Source organism: Rana temporaria, chromosome 10, assembly GCF_905171775.1.
Source record: "Rana temporaria chromosome 10, aRanTem1.1, whole genome shotgun sequence".
NCBI lineage: Eukaryota > Metazoa > Chordata > Amphibia > Anura > Ranidae > Rana > Rana temporaria.
Window position 1 is genome coordinate 88,456,832 of NC_053498.1, and position 19,932 is coordinate 88,476,763.

Below are 19,932 nucleotides of genomic sequence, written 5' to 3' on the forward strand. Positions count from 1 at the left end.
GTACAGGGAATAGGCACCATTACTCAAGGTATACAGTAATGGATAGGCCAAAGGGAAGGTAAATTAACTGGTAGTGCCTGGCCACAGCAAAATACAGGTAGCGTTGATGTGCTGAAAAAATGGGAACAGGCAAATAAGCATCCTTGAGGTCCACGTAGGCCAGAAGTCCTCCCAGACAAGGAGAAGCAGTGACTGACCTCATGGATTCCATATGGAATTTGCTTACTTGTATTAAGACTTGAGTGTTTTTAGATCTAGAAATTATCAGCAAAAAAGAATGCATATCTAAATTGCTATGGAAATTATGCTAGGCTTAAAGGAACATAATTATTTGTTCATAGTACATGTACGTAGTTACATAGTTAGCCAGGTTGAAAAAAGACACAAGTCCATTCAGTCCAACCACAAGAAAATAAACAAACAAAATAAAAAAAAACACAGTACAATCCCATACACCCAACTCCATACTTGGTTGATCCAGAGGAAGGCAAAAAAAAAACAGCAGAGCATAATCCAATTTGCTACAGCAGGGGGGAAAATTCCTTCCTGATCCCCCGAGAGGCAATCTGTTTTACCCTGGATCAACTTTACCTACAAATCTTAGTACTCTGTTATATTATGTACATTTAGGAAAGAATCCAGGCCTTTCTTAAAGCAATCTACTGAGCTGGCCAGAACCACGTCTGGAGGGAGTCTGTTCCACATTTTCACAGCTCTTACTGTTAAGAAACCTTTCCGTATTTGGAGATGAAATCTTTTCCTCTAGACGTAAAGAGTGCCCCCTTGTCCTCAGTGTTGACCGTAAAGTGAATAACTCAACACCAAGTTCACTATATGGACCCCTTATATATTTGTACATGTTGATCATATCCCCCCTTATTCTCCTCTTCTCAAGAGTGAATAAATGTAGTTCTTCTAGTCTTTCCTCATAGCTGAGCTCCTCCATGCCTCTTATCAGTTTGGTTGCTCTTCTCTGCACTTTCTCCAGTTCTCCGATATCCTTTTTGATAACTGGTGCCCAAAACTGAACTGCATATTCCAGATGAGATCTTACTAATGATTTGTACAGGGGCAAAATGATTAGATATGTGCATTCCCGTTCTTACGAATGTTATTTTCGTACGAAAATGTTCATTTTCGTACCCGCAGAATAATGTGTACATACGAAAAAAAATAAAGCACCAAAATACGAAAACGACAGGATTACGAATGAGCCGCATAACGAACAACCGCAAATACGAACGAACGATCTGACGAAAATACGACAAAACGAAAACGGCAAAAGAACAAAAATTACATCTATAACAAAAGATTTGCATTCTCTATCCTGTTTGAATCCCCTCTCTGTTCGTATCCTCAGCCGTATGTTCACACGACATCCACAACAAAAGATTTGCATTCTGTATCTTGTTTGAATCCCTTCTCTGTTCGCACCCTCAGTCGTATGCTCACACGACATCCACAACAAAAGACCCGCACCCTGTATTTTGAATTCCTTTTTTCTGTTTGTATTTTGGATTCAACAGAATGCAAATCTTTTGCCACAGATGTCACACGAACACACGACCGAAAACACCAAAAGAAAAAGGACCCAAAATACAGAATATAAATCTTTTATTATAGATGTCATTTGCGTTTTTTTGAATGGGCAGTGAGTGTAGTTAGTAAAGCAGCTTCTCTTTTGTGCTGAGTAGTACAGTAAAGCCAAATAAACTTTTCTGTGGATTTTCATCTGAAGGGAGATCAGTTTGCCAGACTTTTGAACCCAAAAATGGTTTTCTGATGGAGTTTAAAAACGAACAAATTTTCTGAGAACGAACGGAAAACGATTGTTTTTATTAGGGTTGTCCAGATACCGATACTAGTATCGGTATCGGGACCGATACCGAGTATTTGCGGGAGTACTCGTACTCGCGCAAATGCTCCCGATACCTAAATAGAATACTTTTTTTGTATTTATCAACATGTTCTATGAAAATTCTTTGAGTTTTTTACTACTGCGTGACAAGCAAATAAAACATTTTTACTCATTTTTATTCTTTTATAATGTCTTGAGTTAGAGTTCTTCATAATTCTAAAGAAAATATCCTTAGTCTGTATTGTGGTTTGAAAACTGTCACATGACATTTAAAAAAAGTATCGGTATTCGGTATCAGCGACTACATGAAAAAAAGTATCGGTACTTGTACTCGGTCCTAAAAAAGTGGTATCGGGACAACCCTAGTTTTTATGTTTGTTGTTAAAGTCTGACCAAGTGTATGGGGCTTAACAATCGTTAATATGGATGAGCCGCGTGTTGAAAGTGCTGCGAATCACGCAATATACTTACGAAAGTACAAAATGACGAAAATCCTTTTTCTGTTCGTAGCTTCAGTCGCATGCCCACATGACATCCACAACAAATTGTCATAGATGTCACACGAACACATGACCGAAAACACGAACAGAAAAAGGAATCCAAAACACAGAATGCAAATCATTGACGAAAATTCACGAAAATTATTGTCTAACAAGTAACGAACATGAATTAAATAGAACGAACCATCCCGCATGTACGAAAATAAAACGGTAACGAAAATACGAAACGATCGGAATACGAAAAAATCTCGACAAACGGGAACAAACGGGAACGAACAGGAAAACGGGCGTCTTACGAACAACGAACGGAAACGAACCTACGGAACGATACGAAACAGAACAAAAAAAACGAAAATTTTTTCTGTGCACATGTCTAAAAATGATATCTCTCTCTGGAGTCCATACCTCTTAATACAAGAAAGGACTTTGCTCGCTTTGGAAACTGCAGCTTGGCATTGCATGCCATTATTGAGCTTATGATCAACTAACCCCCAGATCCTTCTCCACTACAGATCCCCCCAGTTGTACTCCCCCTAGCATGTATGACACATGCATATTCTTAGCCCCCAAGTGCATGACTTTACATTTATCAACATTAAACCTCATCTGCCACATAGTGCATTGAGGTCGGCTTGTAAATTGGCGACATCCTGTAAGGACGTTATTCCACTGCCTGTATACACTATAAATATATGCAGTAGTCCTTGGTCCCATCAAATACTCTTTAATTGCTTCGCAAAACAAGCAGATTCAAACCTTACAGCACAAAAAATTGATTTTTAAAAATAAAACTTTCCTTTACATGTCCTTTTTATGAACTCAGAATAAAGACACAAAGGTAACAATTTATCTAAATGTATCATGCCCCTTTACACCTGCACATTCGATTGCAGTGATTTACTGCAGTGTGTGACACTTTAACATGCATTGCGCTAGCAACAAATAGATACAAAAATTGACCAGGTGAGCATAAGGCGAGGGCTGCTAGTGGCGTCTAACCCATAAATGGTCTCCCTGCATAGGGATTTTGATTTGGACTTTTCTAGGCACTGATAACACAACAAGTAAATAATATAAAAAAATGTATTGCACATAAAAAATACAAAATTAAAAACACTTGAGCCAAACCCCACAATAGAAAACAGCATTTGTTAATAACGGAAGGCTGTTGCGTGTCTGTCTGTAGTGGAGAAAGTCAAAAACCTCAACCGGTTTCGCAGTTGACACCGCTTCTTCACGAGGGTCTTTATTAATACATAATACAATACAAATAACTAGCAAAAACATAAATATAATACATCTAAAGCTACAGCATTTTAACATCATGTATACGATCGATGTCAACATCGATCGTATACATGATGTTAAAAGGCTGTAGCTTTAGATGTATTATATTTATGTTTTTGCTAGTTATTTGTATTGTATTATTTTTTTAATTTTGTATTTTTTTTTTTGGTGCAATCATTTTCTTTATATTTACTGTGTTATCAGTACCTAGAAAAGTCCAAATCAACATCCCTATGCTGGATGACCATTTATGGGTTAGACGCCACTAGCAGCCCTCACCCTATGCTCACCTGGTCAATTTTTTTACTACTTATTTCGGATGATGGTACTTGTTTGTTTTAAGATTAACAAGTCTTAAGTGAAGCCATACTCAAAACTTTGCTTGGCAACAAAGGGATGGATTTGAAAAAAGAATCAAATACCTAAAGCTATTACAAGGTTTCTGCACTTTGTTTATCTAAGCCAGGTTCATTTTAACCACTTCAGCCCCGAAAGGTTTTACCCCCTTTATGACCAGGGCATTTTTTGACTTTAACTGACAATTGCGTGGTCATGCAAGGCTGTACCCAAATAAAATGTCCTTTTATTTTCCACAAATAGAGCTTGCTTTTGGTGATATTTGATCACCTCTGCGGTTTTTATTTTTTGCGCTATAAACAAAAAATATATATATATTACTTTCTGCTACTAAACCCATCCAATAAAAAAATGTTAAATCGAATTTCTTCATCAATTTAGCCCAACATGTATTCTGCTACATATTTTTGGTATGTTTTTCTCCCCAAAAAGTGTATACTGATTGGTTTGCACAAAAGTTATCACGTCTACAAACTATGGGATATTTTTGTGACCATTTTATTAATTTCTTTTTTTTATAAGCAATGTGGCGATCAGCGATTTTTAGTGGGCAGACAAATCGCACACCTGACACTTTTGACACTTTTTTGGGAATCGGTGACATTATTACAGTGATCAGTGCTAAAAATATGCATGGTTACTGTGCGAATGACACTGGCAGAGAAGGGGTTAACATTGGGGCGATCAAAGGGTTAAGTGTGTCCCTAGGGGGTGTTTTCTAACTGTGTGGGGGATGGTCTGACTGGTTGAAGACAGAGATCGGTGTTCTGCTTAGTAGGGACACAATATCTCTATCTTCCCTGTCAGAACGGCGATCTCCCTTGGTAAACGAGTGGCAGACATCGAGTCCGCCGAACACGCTGATTGGCTCCCTCTCTGTCCAAACAGCGCCGCGCACACCTCTGGTGAAGCGCGCATGCCCCTAGTGCCTATTGCACAAAATTATGCACAGACACGTCGTTTCACGCAATAGAGCCGACTTCTACATCTGCGGTGGGCGGTAAGGAAGGGGTTAAAGTAGAACTCTAAGTAAGGAAAGTAAGGAAAGCCCACAATTGATCGTTTTTATGGGAACAAGCATTTTCTTTTGGCGCTTTTAATGTTAAAGGAAGTGAGGGTAAATCTCTCCTGTAGGGGTTTCAACAAAAGAGGCTGTACTCTTTTTCCCATCCAAAACTAGGGGAAAAAAAGGTTTTAGTTCTAAAAAAAAAGAAACAAGAGGCTGGAGTTTTACTTTAGTGCATTCAGTTGTTTTGGAATCTAAAGACTTTTTAATGGGAGCACCATAAATACACAATGGGGGAGATTTACTAAAACTGGAACACTCAGAAGAAATATACAGATGTGCATGGTAGTCAATAAGCTACTAGTAACATCCGCTTGTTCAGTGAAGCTTTGATAATTAAACCTGGAAGCTGGAAGCTGATTGGTTTCTTTGCAAAGTTGCACCAGATTTTGCACTCTTCAATTTTAGTAAACAACCTGCAATATGTGCTACTCCAATATTCTTCAAGAATTGTTCTCCTCCCCATGCCTAGTCCAGGAAGCAAATGCCCGAAGCTTGATACATGTACAAAAACACTTCAAATAATAAAAAAAAAACATTTCAAATTTACAAGGAATACGCTCTACTCAGGTGTGAATGCAGGGTAATAATGAAAAATAAAATATAAGACACAAATACAGTAAAACCTTGGATTGCGAGCATAATTCGTTCCAGAAGTATGCTTGTAATCCAAAGCACTTGTATATCAAAGCAAATTTTCCTATAGGACATAATGGAAACGCAAATGATTCGTTCCACAACCATTTATTCATAAATCCTTCCGTTTATAGTCCATATAAAAAGATTAGCAATGTGATAAGTTGTGTAACCATAAAATGTCCATCCACAAATGGAAGCCTCCCCAAGGTGATTAGAAAAAAAATCCAGCAGGAGCTACAGAGTATACAAGAGAAGAGAGGCACCTCTAACTGTGGCAATATGGCTACATTTAATGAAGGTACAACATTTAGCAACTCACATGGTTGATGATTAAAAGAGGCACATCTAAGTATGCAGACATCCGGATTAAAGCGATCCACCTAGACCGTCCTCACCGCTAGCTCTCACCGCTGTCGGTCGGCAATTGTGCCCAGGAAGACTACCCTGCAGTAGAGCAATCTGAAAGCGAGGCTTGAACCTCTCGTGGAAGGGACGACATTAATGGTGGTGCAGAGGATGGTTTATGTGGGCAGCTTTACCCCAGATGCCTTCAAATTTAGATGTGCCTGATTTAATCATCAACCATGTGAGTTACTAAATGTTGTACCTTCATTAACCACTTAAAGCGGTTCTCCACCCTAAAGTGGAGTCCCGCTGATCGGAACCCTACCCCCTTCCGGTGTCACATTTGACACCTTTCAGGGGGAGGGGGGTGCAGATACCTGTCTAAAGACAGGTATTTGCACCCACTTCCGGCCCGGCATTCACGGGCAAAAGACGGGCATTCCGTCACATCCCGTCGCCCCCCCGTTGTGTGCTGGGAACACTCGGCTCCCAGCACACAGCGGGAGCCAATCGCGGGCGCGACTCGCGCCGTAGGGAACCGGGCAGTGAAGCCGCAGCGCTTCACTTCCTGGTTCCCTCAGCGTGGATGGCGGGGGGAGCAGCAGAGAGACGAGCGATCGCTCGTCCTCTGCTGCGATCGGCGCTGGACTCCAGGACAGGTAAGTGTCCTAATATTAAAAGTCAGCAGCTGCAGTATTTGTAGCTGCTGGCTTTTAATATTTTTTTCCCATGGCACATCCGCTTTAAGGACCGCCTCCTGCACATATACGTCGGCAGAATGGCACGGCTGGGCACAAGCCGTGGGTCGGGAGCTCCGTGGCCATGGGACCCGCGGACCCGATCACCGCTGGAGTCCCGCGATCGGTCCCCGGAGCTGAAGAATGAGAGCTGTGTGTAAACACAGCTTCCCCGTTCTTCACTGTGGCGCTGTCATTGATCGTGTGTTCCCTGATATAGGGAAGCACGATCAATGATGTCACACGTCCAGCCCCGCCCCCCTACAGTTAGAAACACATATGAGGTCACACTTAACCCCTTCATCGCCCCCTAGTGGTTAACTCCCAAACTGCAATTGTCATTTTCACAGTAAACGATGCATTTTTATAGCATTTTTTGCTGTGAAAATGACAATTGTCCCAAAAATGTGTCAAAATTGTCCGATGTGTCCGCCAAATGTCGCGGTCATGAAGAAAAACGCTGATCGCCGCCATTGGTAGTAGAAAAAAAAATTATTAATAAAAATGCAATAAAACTATCCCCTATTTTGTAAACACTATAAATTTTGCGCAAACCAATCGATAAACGCTTATTTTGCGTTTTTTTTTTTTTTTTTTACCAAAAATAGGTAGAATACGTATCGTCCTAAACTGAGGGAAAACATTTTTTTTATATATTTTTGGGGGATATTTATTATAGCAAAAAGGAAAAAATATTGCATTTTTTTCAAAATTGTCGCTCTATTTTTGTTTATAGGGCAAAAAAAAAAAAACGCAGAGGTGATCAAATATCACCAAAAGAAAGCTCTATTTGTGGGAAAAAAAGGACGCCAATTTTGTTTGGGAGCCACGTCGCACGACCACGCAATTGTCAGTTAAATCGACACAGTGCCGAATCGCAAAACTGGCCAGGTCCTTTACCTGCATTTTGGTCCAGGTCTTAAGTGGCTAAATGTAACTATATTGCTAAATTTAGAGGCTCCTCTTCTATTTTATACTTGTGACAGGACGCTACTTATATCAAGACATTGCTTGTATATCAAGCCAAAATGTATTAAAAATGTTTGCTTGTCTTGCAAAACGCTCTCAATCCAAGTTACTCTCAAACCAAGGTTTTACTGTAGTAAAATTGGATTGAATTACCTATAAAGAAAAGCTAAATTCAAATAATATATAAGCTAAATATATAAAAGTTAAATAAAAACATAAATAGATATTTATTTATTTGTATACTTTATCATAGTTTTATGTAACTAATGTCAACTCTAGCAGCCAAAAATGTTGCTTTAGTGATAATTATGTGGTAAGATTGGTAATTAAATGTCATATGACAGGACGCCTGATTGCAGCCTTTCACAGTAAGCAATCGTGCATAAATTATACATTGTTAAAATGATAATCTATCCTTCCCAAAGGACCTGCAGTGCACTGCACCATAATGCTTTGATGGCACCACCAACAGTGCCTAGTTACTTGGAGTAGACTGAGATTGTTTTGCTTTCACCAGCAGGAGGCAGTCTCATTAAGACTGTTGTGCGTCTCAGCTCAGCAAGCTGTATGCCTCTTGCACTGCACTTAAACAGTAACAGCAGCATTAAGAAATGTCAAAGGTTAAACTGATCAAATTTTTTTTTAAAAGGCAGTGAAAGGAGCAGCTAAAAGTATGGCTATTAAAGAACCCCACTAATGTTAAAAGAAAAAACAATCCCGTCTGGGGGATTAATGTACATTACAGGGATTTTAACCAACTTTGCAGCAGATCGATACCTTTTGTTTCTGTGAAGAACTCTTTGTTTAACCAGACTGATTGCATACAGATTCTGATTGGGAGAGACTGGTTCATTATAATGAGCTGTGCACTCTCTTCTCATTAGAAAAGTGGTAAGGCACTACACTAGTGTACAGGGCCAAGACAAGGGGGTGGGTTTGCATCTAGGAGGAGTAGCTGCTCTGTGCAGGGTTTTTTTTTTTTAATGTGGGGAAAGAGGGTACCGTGTGGCTAAGTATATCAGTAGCAGCAGACACTGATGGCACTTTGTGACATTACTATATTGAACTAGATTGCCTAGCCACCTCTAAATGCAGCCTGGAACATGACCTGTCACATGAGTGTGTTGGTGATGATTACCTGAGCAGAGAGAGGCATGGTGCTGGAGAGGGGTTGACATTCTTTATCTGATGCCACATATGCCTCTCATCCTGCAAGTATATGATGCCCTCTTCAGTTGTATAGGTGCTACCCAGGGGTCGAGTCCTGGGGAAAAAAGTGTGGGAACTCCCACCCAAGATCCACTCCCCCACCAAAAAAAAAAAAGATACGCTCATATGCATAATTACTAAACCGCATGTTTTTTTGTTTTTTTTCAATCCACTGTACCTTAGTAATCCTTTATGTTACTGGCCGCTTCCTGTATATGGATTCATCGGGTAGCAAGTTCTTTCTAAATCCCGCGATAACTCGCGGCAGACCTCCGCAATGTCTCCTGGGAACAATGACAAAAGCTCCCAGGAGACATTGCGGCATCGAGGAAGTGACGGAATACCCGCACACTACAGTACCTGATGAATCCATATACAGGAAGCGGCCAGTAACATAAATGATTACTAAGGTTCGCCTGCCCCTGACAGTGACTCCGTTCCCGCAGGACTTGAGCCCTGGTGCTACCATTGGAAATAGGGTAAAGGAACCTAATGGCAGATGTTGGCCAGTGGGGATCACCAGTAACGTTTTGCCCAGTCTGGTGAGTACAATTGTGGAAGCGGGAATTTGTGCCGGAGGTGGTTTTGTCATGGGTGGGGGACTGAGATTGTTTTGGGAAACACGCTGTTCTTTATTTTTGGTCTTTACACTTGTAAGGGGTCGGGTTGGTTGGTCCGTGTTCCCCCTCCTCATTAGGTGCCATACAAGGGTCACATGAGAGGCCTACCCTGGGGTAGGTTCTTCTGGGCTACACAGGGCACCTGCAACAGGATCACTTTGCTTTATGCAAGGGGTATTTCAAAGCTTTACTTAAAGTGCAAAAGGCATTGCAAAGTCCAACATGCAGGAACATTATTTTTTCCTATGTCCCTAACCCTAACTCAGGCTATGTGCCGCCCCGGCATACCTGCCAAGGTAGAGTCCATGTGGCTTTCCCCAGCAGCTGGTGTCTTTGAGGCAAACCCCAAGTTTGGCTGACCTTTACATCACAGTAGTGGTAAGAGATATTTCTTTATGCCTCATGGGTGCTGTTCTCCATCTCTTTCCCTTACAGGCACTGGGCCTCCGGTCTCTGGGGAAACTCTCTGCTCTACCCCCCTCGTGATCTCTTTTCTCTCTCCCTCCCGGGGGTTCTCTGGCCTGGGGGATCTCTGTTCCGGACCACTGTCCTTCTTTATAACACAGGACCAGTGGGTCAGACAGAGATTACCTGTCAAAAATCCAAACAAATAGGCCTTTTTATCAAATGCAAGAACCGCAATATACTGCAGGGTAGTAGTGAAAACAGTAAGATTCTAACAGGAATGATCAACATCAGAACCAGTGCATACTGGATGGGCCCTGGGGAGCCCTGTCAGTGGGAATAAGCAATTGTACTGCAATATACTGTAAAGGCCAGTGGTAAGGAAATTTTTCCTGCCTACATTAAGATTATTAATCCTTAAGAGACCTGTCCCCACCTTCTGACCATACAACTAAATGCAAGATGACAATCTGTTAGGTGTACGTACATAAGCATTGCCTGCTCTGGCAATTTGAGACTTCTAAGCAAAGATGGCAGCCTCGTAATTCAGGCAGTAAGGCTCGGTTCACACTGCCGCAACTTGGGATCCGGCAGTGACATGTAAAATCTCATGCTAGTCAATGAGAGCTATCATAATTGGTACTACGGAAGTCTCTCCAACTTTAGAAAAGGTTCCTGTACTACTTTAAAGTGACTTCTATCAGACTTGTGCCTAAAAGTAGCACTCAAATCGCCTGAAAGTCTTTTGGTGAAGTCTCACGGTAAGTCGCACGACTTAGGCCTCGTACACACGAGGGGACATGTCCGCTCTGAGATTTCGGTCTGATGGTTGTACACACCATCAAACCAAAATCCGCGCGGACAGGATACGCGGTGACGTGGCCGCGCCGTCGCCGCGTTATCGTCGCAGCGACGGCGCGACCCTGGAAGGTCAATGCTTCCACGCATGCGTCGAATCACTTCGACGCATGCGAGGGCTTTCGGCCGAGTGGACATGTCCGGTAAGTCGTACAGACGAACGAACATGTCCGACGGACAGGCTTCCAGCGGACATGTTGGCATGCTAAGAAACATTTGTCCGCTGGAAACCTGTCCGATCCGCCGGAAAATTGTCCAGTCGGCCGTGCACACGACCGAACATGTCTGCTGAAGACATGTTCGGTCGTGTGTACGAGGCCTTACAGGTCTTGGCAGTGTGAACTGAGCCTTAATCAACATTTCTGAGAGGTTAATGCCATCAGTAGGGATGGGCTTGAACATTGACTGAACATTGAATACCATTTGATATTATAAATTTCAACTCCCACCATTTTATTTTCTAGGGCCTTTGCTTAAAATAATACATACATTTGGGGGGTTCTAAGTGATTTTCTAGCAAGAAAAGGATTCATTTTTCATGTAGGAGAAAAGTGTAAGAATAGGTGGTTAAAAATTCCTGTTTGGCGGCCTTTAAAAAAAAAAAAAGGCATTTGAGTAAGTATTGCCTCTTAAAAGGAAAAGCGACTCACCACAGATTGTTTTCAGAGAGGCAGCAAGGGGCATCACAGGTGTGAATGAGCGCATAGGGCCCAGCACCTGCTGCAAAAAAAGACGCACCTCTTTTGGCTAGCACAATATGTTCCCCCTATTTGTATATATTTTGGATTCTGGAGAATTTGCAAACAGATCCTCGCTGCTATTTCAGTTTGAAATATTGTATAATTTAAAGGAATATTTTCTCAGTCCTAGGAAACAGGACACTATGCCAGAGTTTTCTGGTTGCCATGGCAACTATGCAAGTCTTTATTTATAGGTCTAAATGTTTAAATTTTAACTTGGTAAAGGTTACTAAAATGGCAGGCTGGATACGAGGATTTCTTCTAATTCAGTGAATACTGCTGATCATTACACAGGATTAATTATGCACATTGCCTTATCTCCACTCTTTAACAAATCAATACAGTTTTAATTTATGAGCTCAAGTTAAACGTAAATCAAAGTACTCTGTTCACATTAGAAGGAAAACCCCAGAAGGAAGGACTTAGGCTAAATTCCACAGTAAATTCAGACTTGGATATGGGGACTTTGTTTTTGTGATTGTAAGCTGCAGCAATATCTTCCCAATAAACAATATAAATACGTTCCTCTAATGAATTAAAGGAAGTATGGTCAGCATTACAGTACAAGCTTATTTATATATGTAGCGCTACCCCCGAAGGAGCCGCTGGTTGTTGTTGGGATCGGCGTATTAAGTTACCTCAATGTTGTCTAGGGGTATAGTTGATGAGTAGAGTAGCATAGAGCAGTGAGCGAATGTCCAGTCAATGAATGAAGGTTTTCAAACGCTTTATCTTTGGCCCAACATGGCCAACATCAACATAACATAGGAAGGAAAGGTTCATGAAGCAATAGAGAACTTTGCGGTATCAGGCCTGGATATGAACAAGAGCAATCCTGCTCTCAATAGCACAGTAGTAGTAGTTACAGTTCGTCGCCACTCTAGCCAGAGTGGGTGAAGTGCCCCCGGACAGACTTCTGCCACAAGCCTGGCAGCCGAAGTGTCACTTTAGATTTCTGGGAGGAGCAGGCCTCTGCCACAGGCCTGGCTCTAGGGCCTCTGCCACTGGCCTTGTATTTGAATGAGCTAAATGGACGAATTGAGCGAATCCTCCCAGTAGATTAAACATGGGTCACCGGATGACAGCAAAGAGTACCTGTCAGCATTCCGGTCACCAGATCCCTGATGGTTCGTTCAAGCCCTGTTGGACAACCTGCCTCCGGGTATTCCTCAAGCCGACCCCCCATCGAGGGCACCCAGCCTGGGATCTTCTCAGTAAAGCGGGGGACCCAGTAAGTCACTGGGGCCCCTCTCAGCAAGATGGAGCTTCGCGTAGCATGCGACCCCGGCCTGGAAGGCCATCGCCGTGTCCGTTGGATGCACACACCCTAAAGGTGGGTGCCGCACCTGGAACCCGTGAAGAACCACACAAAATGGTGTCTGCCACAGATATACACTCCCCCAGCATGCCCCGCGAGGGAAAACTCCTCCAATAGGCTGCTGGGGAAAAGTGGCTCTGCCAGAACCCCCTCTAGCGCCACCTGTCGCCCAGGGGTGGAAACGACACCCCTGGAGCGCAGGCTGACCTACAGGACAGTTCAGGAATGACAGCAGCCCAAATTTAGCAAATTGTAAATGGGAGCAAAATAACTCTCCCATTCCCCACTAACTTTAGCGTAGTGCCCATACTGAAAGTAAAGGGGCGCTACATATACTTTTGTTATCATTTATATATTTACTTTAGTCTCTTCAATGTTGCATAATTACTAAGTAGGTAAGACTGAATAAAGACAATTGTCTATCCAGTTCAGGTATACGTGTCATGGTACAAAAAACAGCCTTTGGGATAAAGAGTAAAAATAAATCATTTATATTAATAAACCGCTTTAAATTTCCATACAAATATGTATTTGAAATCAAATCTTTATTTATTTTTTTGGCAATAACATGGTGTGGGTGGATTTCTGCCAGCCACAGGCTGTGTCACTCAGCCTGTGTCTTAGATCAACAGGGAGGTAAAGTCTCCATCAATCAAGATATAATATCCCCCCCCCCCCAGAGTGTAGAGCAGTTTAGAGGACATGGAGGAGGCGGGAGGGAGTGGGCTGTCATTTACCAGTGTGTATACGCCCCACATGTGTGACCCTATAGTCACATGGGTTGCTCAGATGTGGTAGAGAGCAAATGCTCAGCATAGAAACACAACTGAAAACTGAGCACTAGCTGCCAACTAGGGATGAGCTTTGAGTTCGAGTCGAACTCATGTTCGACTCGAACATTGCCGGTTTGCCTGTTCGGCGAACAACGAACAATTAGTGGTGCTCGTGGCAAATTCAAAAAGCCAAGGAAAACCCTGTTAAAGTTTATGGGAGAAATCTAAAGTGCTAATATTAAAGGCTAATATGCAAGTTGTTGTCCTAAAAAGTGTTTGGTGACCTGGGTCCTGCCCCAGGGGACATGTATCAATGCAAAAAAAAAGTTTTAAAAAAGGCAGTTTTTTCGGGAGCAGTGAATTTAATAATGCTTAATGTAAAACAATAAAAGTGAAATATTCCTTTAAATTTCGTACCAGGGCGTGGTGTAAAATAAGCATGTGAAATAGCGCATGTTTCCCGTACTTAGAACTGTCTCTGCATAAAGTGTAATTTCTGAAGGAAAAAGTAATTTAAACCGGACTCGCGGCTATAATGAATTGTCGGCTCCCGGCAATTCAGAGAGAATTCATTCATAAAAAAAAAAAAAAAAAGCGTGGGGTCCCCCCAAATTCAATTACCAGGCCCTTCAGGTCTGGTATGGATATTAAGGGGAACCCCGCCGTCAATTTAGAAAAAAAAATATGTGGGGTTCCCCCCAAATATCAATTCCAGACCCTTCAGGTCTGGTGTGGATTTTAAGGGGAACTCCACCCCAAATTAAAAAAAAAATGGCGTGGAGCTGGGGGTCCCCTTTGTTAAAGGGGTCTTCCAGATTCTGATAAGCCCCCCGCCCGCAGACCCCCACAACCACCGGCCAGGGTTGTGGGGATGAGGCCCTTGTCCCCATCAACATGGGGACATCCTCCCCATGTTGAGGGCATGTGGCCTGGTACGGTTCAGGAGAGGGGGGCGCTCTGTCCCCCCATCTTTTCTGCGGCCGGACAGGTTACGTGCTCGGATAAGGGATTTGGTGTGTATTTTTGGGGGAACACCACGCCATTTTTTTTTTTAAATCTGGGGTGGAGTTCCCCTTAAAATCCAGACCTGAAGGGTCTGAAATGGATATTTAGGGGGGAACCCCACATCATTTTCTTTTTAAATTGACGGCGGGGTTCCCCTTAATATCAATACTAGACCTGGAGGGCCTGGTAATTGAATTTGGGGGGACCCCACGCTTTCTTTTTTTTTTTTTTTTTTTATAAATGAATTCTCTCTGAATTGCCGAGAGCCGACAATTCATTGTAGCCGCGAGTCAGGTTTAAATTACTTTTTTTTCTTTCAGAAATGACACTTTGTGCAGAGACAGTTCTAAGTACGGGAAACATGCGCTATTTCACATGCTTACTTTACACACCCCCCCCCTAGGTACGAAATTTAAAGGAATATTTCACTTTTATTGTTTCAATCTAAGCATTATTAAATTCACTGCTCCTGAAAAAACGTCAGTTTTTAAAACTTTTTTTTGCATTGATACATGTCCCCTGGGGTAGGACCCAGGTCCCCAAACACTTTTTAGGACAATAACTTGCATATTAGCCTTTAAAATTAGCACTTTAGATTTCAAACGTTCGAGTCCCATAGACTTTAACGGGGTTCTAAAGTTCACACGAACATTTGGTGTGTTCGCAGGTTCTGGTGCGAACCGAACAGGGGGGTGTTCGGCTCATCCCTACTGCCAACACTGCTCTGCAAAATCCCCAATTGCAGTGGGGACTTGGAAAGGAGGGGGGGGCAGAGAACAGCAGGATCAACCAAGCTTTTTGCAGAAAACGGAACATAAATCCCATAATGACTGAGGGAGTATGAACAGCATGTAATACACCATTTATTGATCGTTTTTAATAATGTGGATTTAATGACACTTTAAGTGACTTTAATGCCAATTATGGAAAGATCGTAACCATTTGTGGATCAAAAGAATAACTGTTCTTCCCACTGTAATACCCTCCACACATGGGAAAACATAGAAGGCGCGTAGGCTTAGCGCATTACCTTCAATACATGTTTTTATTATATAATGTAAAACAGAGGTGAATATACTCGCAAACCAACAATTGTGTCATAGCTTTGACATACCATCATCTACCTAAGTCCATATGCAAAAATCCACAATGCTTATAGGCACATGGGCTAACGTGTTTCAAGGTTTCACTCTTCTTCAGAGCCACTTCTGGGTGACTTTTCGTTTAGATAAGGAGCTCTTTTGGTCCAAATCTGTGCCTCTCAGTTTAGTGTTGCTTGCAGCTCAGAGCCTCCTGTTATGCCAGAGTTAGCTGATGTGCCTAGAAGCACTGTGGATTTTTGCATATGGACTTAAGTAGATAATGTTATGTCAAAGATATGACGCAAGCATTGGTTTTTGAGTATATTAAACTCTGTTTTACATTATTTAATAAAAACATGTAATGTATTGTATTGAAGATAATGCACTAAGCAATTAAAACAAAATAAATAAACGAATTCCGGTAGTAACTACATTTATTTTTTGGATGAAAACGAAATTCCGAAACAAAATATTTGTGTGCACAATAGTGTCTAATAGTTTCCTTTGGAAAAGCATGTGGCAGTGTGATTTACAAAGACTGTGGGAGAGAGCCATGCTGAGGGCACGGTAGTCTTCTTCCGGAGGATCTACCATTGCATCTGGAAGGCCTACATCTCTTGGTGCAAAGAGATGGAGTGACGTCCACGGACGTACTCGGTGTCCAGGGTCCTGCTGTTTTTACAGCTTGGAGTGGATCTAAAAATTGCTTAAAGCACTGTTTGGGGGCAGAGTTCAGCCTTGGTGTTCTTTCAGTGGCCTTTTTGCGGCCCCTGGTGGATCAAAAGAATAACTGTTCTTCCCACTCAACCGGCATGGTTGAGATGACCGAGTCGGACAGACCCCGGTCTCTTAAAGTCTGGCTTCCAATAGCCATGTTGAGCAAGCCAGTGACTGTACGACAGGAGGAAGTATGGGACCTCGAGACAGAAGGACCTCCTGCCCTGGCAACCGCCAGGGTACCTCCGCTACCAGGCGCCCGATATCGGCGTACCAAGGACGCCGAGGCCAATCTTGAGCCATTAGAATCATCGGGATTCTGTGGAGCAGCCGGGGAGGCCACTACAATGGAGCAAAAGGCATAAAGTTGACGATACAGCCCCCACAGGGCCACCAACACGACTGACGCATCTGTACAGGATCACTAGACCTGGCCACAAAGTTTGACACCCTTGCGGCTGAGATGAGCGGCTAGGAGATCCATGCCCTGTGAGACTCACCTCCTGCAAAGGAGTTGACTCCAAGTACCAAGACTAGTCGTCCTGGTCCAGCATCAGGCGACTCCAGTAGCCCACCTGCCAGTATACCCGATGCTAGACCGAAGCCACGGGCGTGGCGTTGTCAGGCTGAATCCAGGTCGGATGACCTTGCAACCTCCTCGCCCACGAGGAGAGGCATAGCCTGATTGCCCAAAGTACTAGGACAAATATCGGTAGACAGGGTCTACAGCACCTGGTATTCCCAGGTGGACTCCCACCCAGGTACTAACCAGGCCCGACCCTGGGTAGTTACCGGGATCAGACGAGAACAGGCGCATACAGGGAGGCGTGGCCGTAGGTTCACTCAAGTCCAGCGACTCTGGGCCGACTGGACCCCCCAGGCGCCCCCACAACCCGAGAGGTTGGCGTCCGTTGTAATTACTGTCCACAGAAAGGAAGAAACTACTTCCCGGACCAAAGAGTCTGGGATCTCAGCCACCAATTCAGAGAGACACTGACTAGGTGGTGCACCTGAATCTGATGATTCAGAGATTTGTACCACTTGGACAGTATTTCCCTCTGGAAAAAACACGAGCGTGGAACTGGGCATATGGTACCGCCTCGAAGGAGGCTACCCACAGACCTAGGATCTGCATGCAAAGAGAGAAGACCTATTGCGTGTTGCCAATACCTTCATCGCAGACTGAAGAGTCTGCAATTTCTCCAGGGGAAGAAAGACCTTTGCCACTGTGGAGTCCGGAACCCCTAGGTACTCCAAAACGGAGTAGGAAACAGGACCGACTTGAAATGTTTAACGCTCACCCGAATTCTCGGAGGGTCTGAAAAGCTACCGACATGACCACTAATTCGGAGTCAGAAAGTTGTCTAAGGAGCCCACGATGGCAAAGCCTCACTGTCCCAACAAGGTTAGGATAAGTGCAAGCTCCTTGGTGAAAACCTGTGGTGTTGGCGCCAGATCAAAAGGAAGGGCCACAACTGACAGTAGGCCTCCCCATCGTGAGGCACAGAAACCTCTGTGACTCGCGCAAAGTGGGACATGCATGTATGCGTCCTTGATGTCCAAGGACGCCAGAAAGTCCCCCGGATGGAGCGCAGCTACCACCGAACGAATGGATTCTGAGTGGAACTACCCATCGTTCACAAAGGCATCTTAGGCCCTTGAGGCCCAAAATCGGACGGACCCTGTCCATCTTTGGGACCAAGAACAGATTTGGAAAGAATCCCTCACACCTCTAGTCCTGCAGGAAAGGTAAAATTACCCCGCAGCTTAGCAAGTCCCACACTGCCCCAAGGCAGACCGACGAGCCGGGAGAGGGAGACAGGAGGGAAGAAATCTGTTTGGTGGATCGGAAGGAACCCTATCTAGTACTCCGAAGATACCACCTCGCAGACCCACTGGTCGAAGAACAGGGAGGTTCACAGAGTTAACAGCAAAGTCGACCCCCTACCTCAGAGACGGGCAGGGGAAGCTACATACATTGGTGGGTTCGGGTGCCGGCGCGATCAGCTTACGCACCCAGGGACATTTTAGTCCCCCAGCTGAGCCTTTGTCGGCCTGGGAGGGTTCGCCCACGGACCCTGACTGACAAATACCACTTTGGTGTGGGAAAGGAAGGACCCGGCCGACGGCGGGGCTACTTCCCCCTGAAAGCCTGAGGGAGGCGAGTGCTCTTCCCTCCAGTGACATCCTTGATAATGTCATCCAGCGAGGACCCAAAAGGTCTCCCACCCATAAAGGGTAAATCTGCCAGGGCGTATGTTAGAGGCCTGGCCAGCATTCCAACCAGAGAAGGCGGAAAACATCTCTGAAACCAAAGCCCTGGATATACCATGGGTGTGGCATCCAGTGAAACATCAGACATATACAAGGCACTGGACCAGCTGGTCAGTTAGCCTAATAACTTTGGGAGAGAGTCGGTGCTCCTCCACTGTCTGGTGCAAAATTCTCACTCCGTGAGTGACTGGGACCCCAGCGTAGTGGCCACAATAAGCAGTAAGGCAGACCCCAGCATGGTAGACATGGAACGGGTCAGTACTTGGGATCTTCTATCAGTCAGATCTATACAAGCCGGGGTACCCGCAATAGGGAGGGTGGTCACCTATACATGACAACCAGAGAGTCCACCACGGGAGAAGAAGCCCACTCTCTTAAAAAGGCTCTCCTCGAAGGGGCACTGAACCGCCAGGCAGTGAGGGACTACAAAAGCCCTCAGCGGCTTTTCTCATTCTGCAGCTTTAGAAATTAGCAAAGAAGGGCACAGAAGGAAATAAACCTACACCGAGCAGTCTGATTTGTGTGGTCCCAAAAAAGACAGAGCCCTCAGTGGAAACCCAGCTGCACTATCCAGCTAAAGAGTCCCTTACAGCAGTGAGAAGCGCACCCATAGATGCCTTATGCTGCAGACCCAGGTACCTAGTCCATGGTTCTATGACAGAGCATTCCCCAGGGGATATTGAGGGGGCACTCTTTTAACCCCCGCTCGACCGCAGTCCGCCCCCCACCCTGGCACCAAAGTGTCCAGGACCAGCAATAAAAAGCATCTGTGGGAATCCCAGGCACTAAACACCTGCTTCCACCACAAGCATGTTGGGGAGGGACCAGATACTGACTCCAAAAGTTTAGAAATACATACACATAGTGTGTATGTATATCACAACAAAAAACGGAAGCTCCCAGGCCCTATTCAGGGCAACTTACCCCTTGCAGCACTGACCAGGGTACCCAGGGGACTCACCTCAGGAGGGGACTGCCCAGCGCTGCCATCCGCCCTCAGCACACGGCGTGTGGGGAGGGAAAAAAACGTGAGGTAACTTGCGGCAGCTGAAGAGACCTGTGTGCGCCGTAGGATTCAGCACTAGGTCAGGACTACCCAAAGATGGCCGCCGAGAGTTCAGAACGTGGCCACAGGAAAATGACCGACTGCAATGTAAGCTGCACATGGCGCGG

At 44.2% G+C, this 19,932-nt stretch overlaps 1 protein-coding gene and 1 pseudogene across 1 annotated transcript in view; both read right to left on the reverse strand.

Annotated features, from left to right (window-relative positions):
- Positions 1-19,932, reverse strand: part of PRKCG (protein kinase C gamma) — a 462,939-nt gene that overhangs the window by 394,252 nt on the left and 48,755 nt on the right. The window lies entirely within an intron of this gene.
- LOC120916702 lies at positions 17,206-17,324 on the reverse strand (annotated as a pseudogene).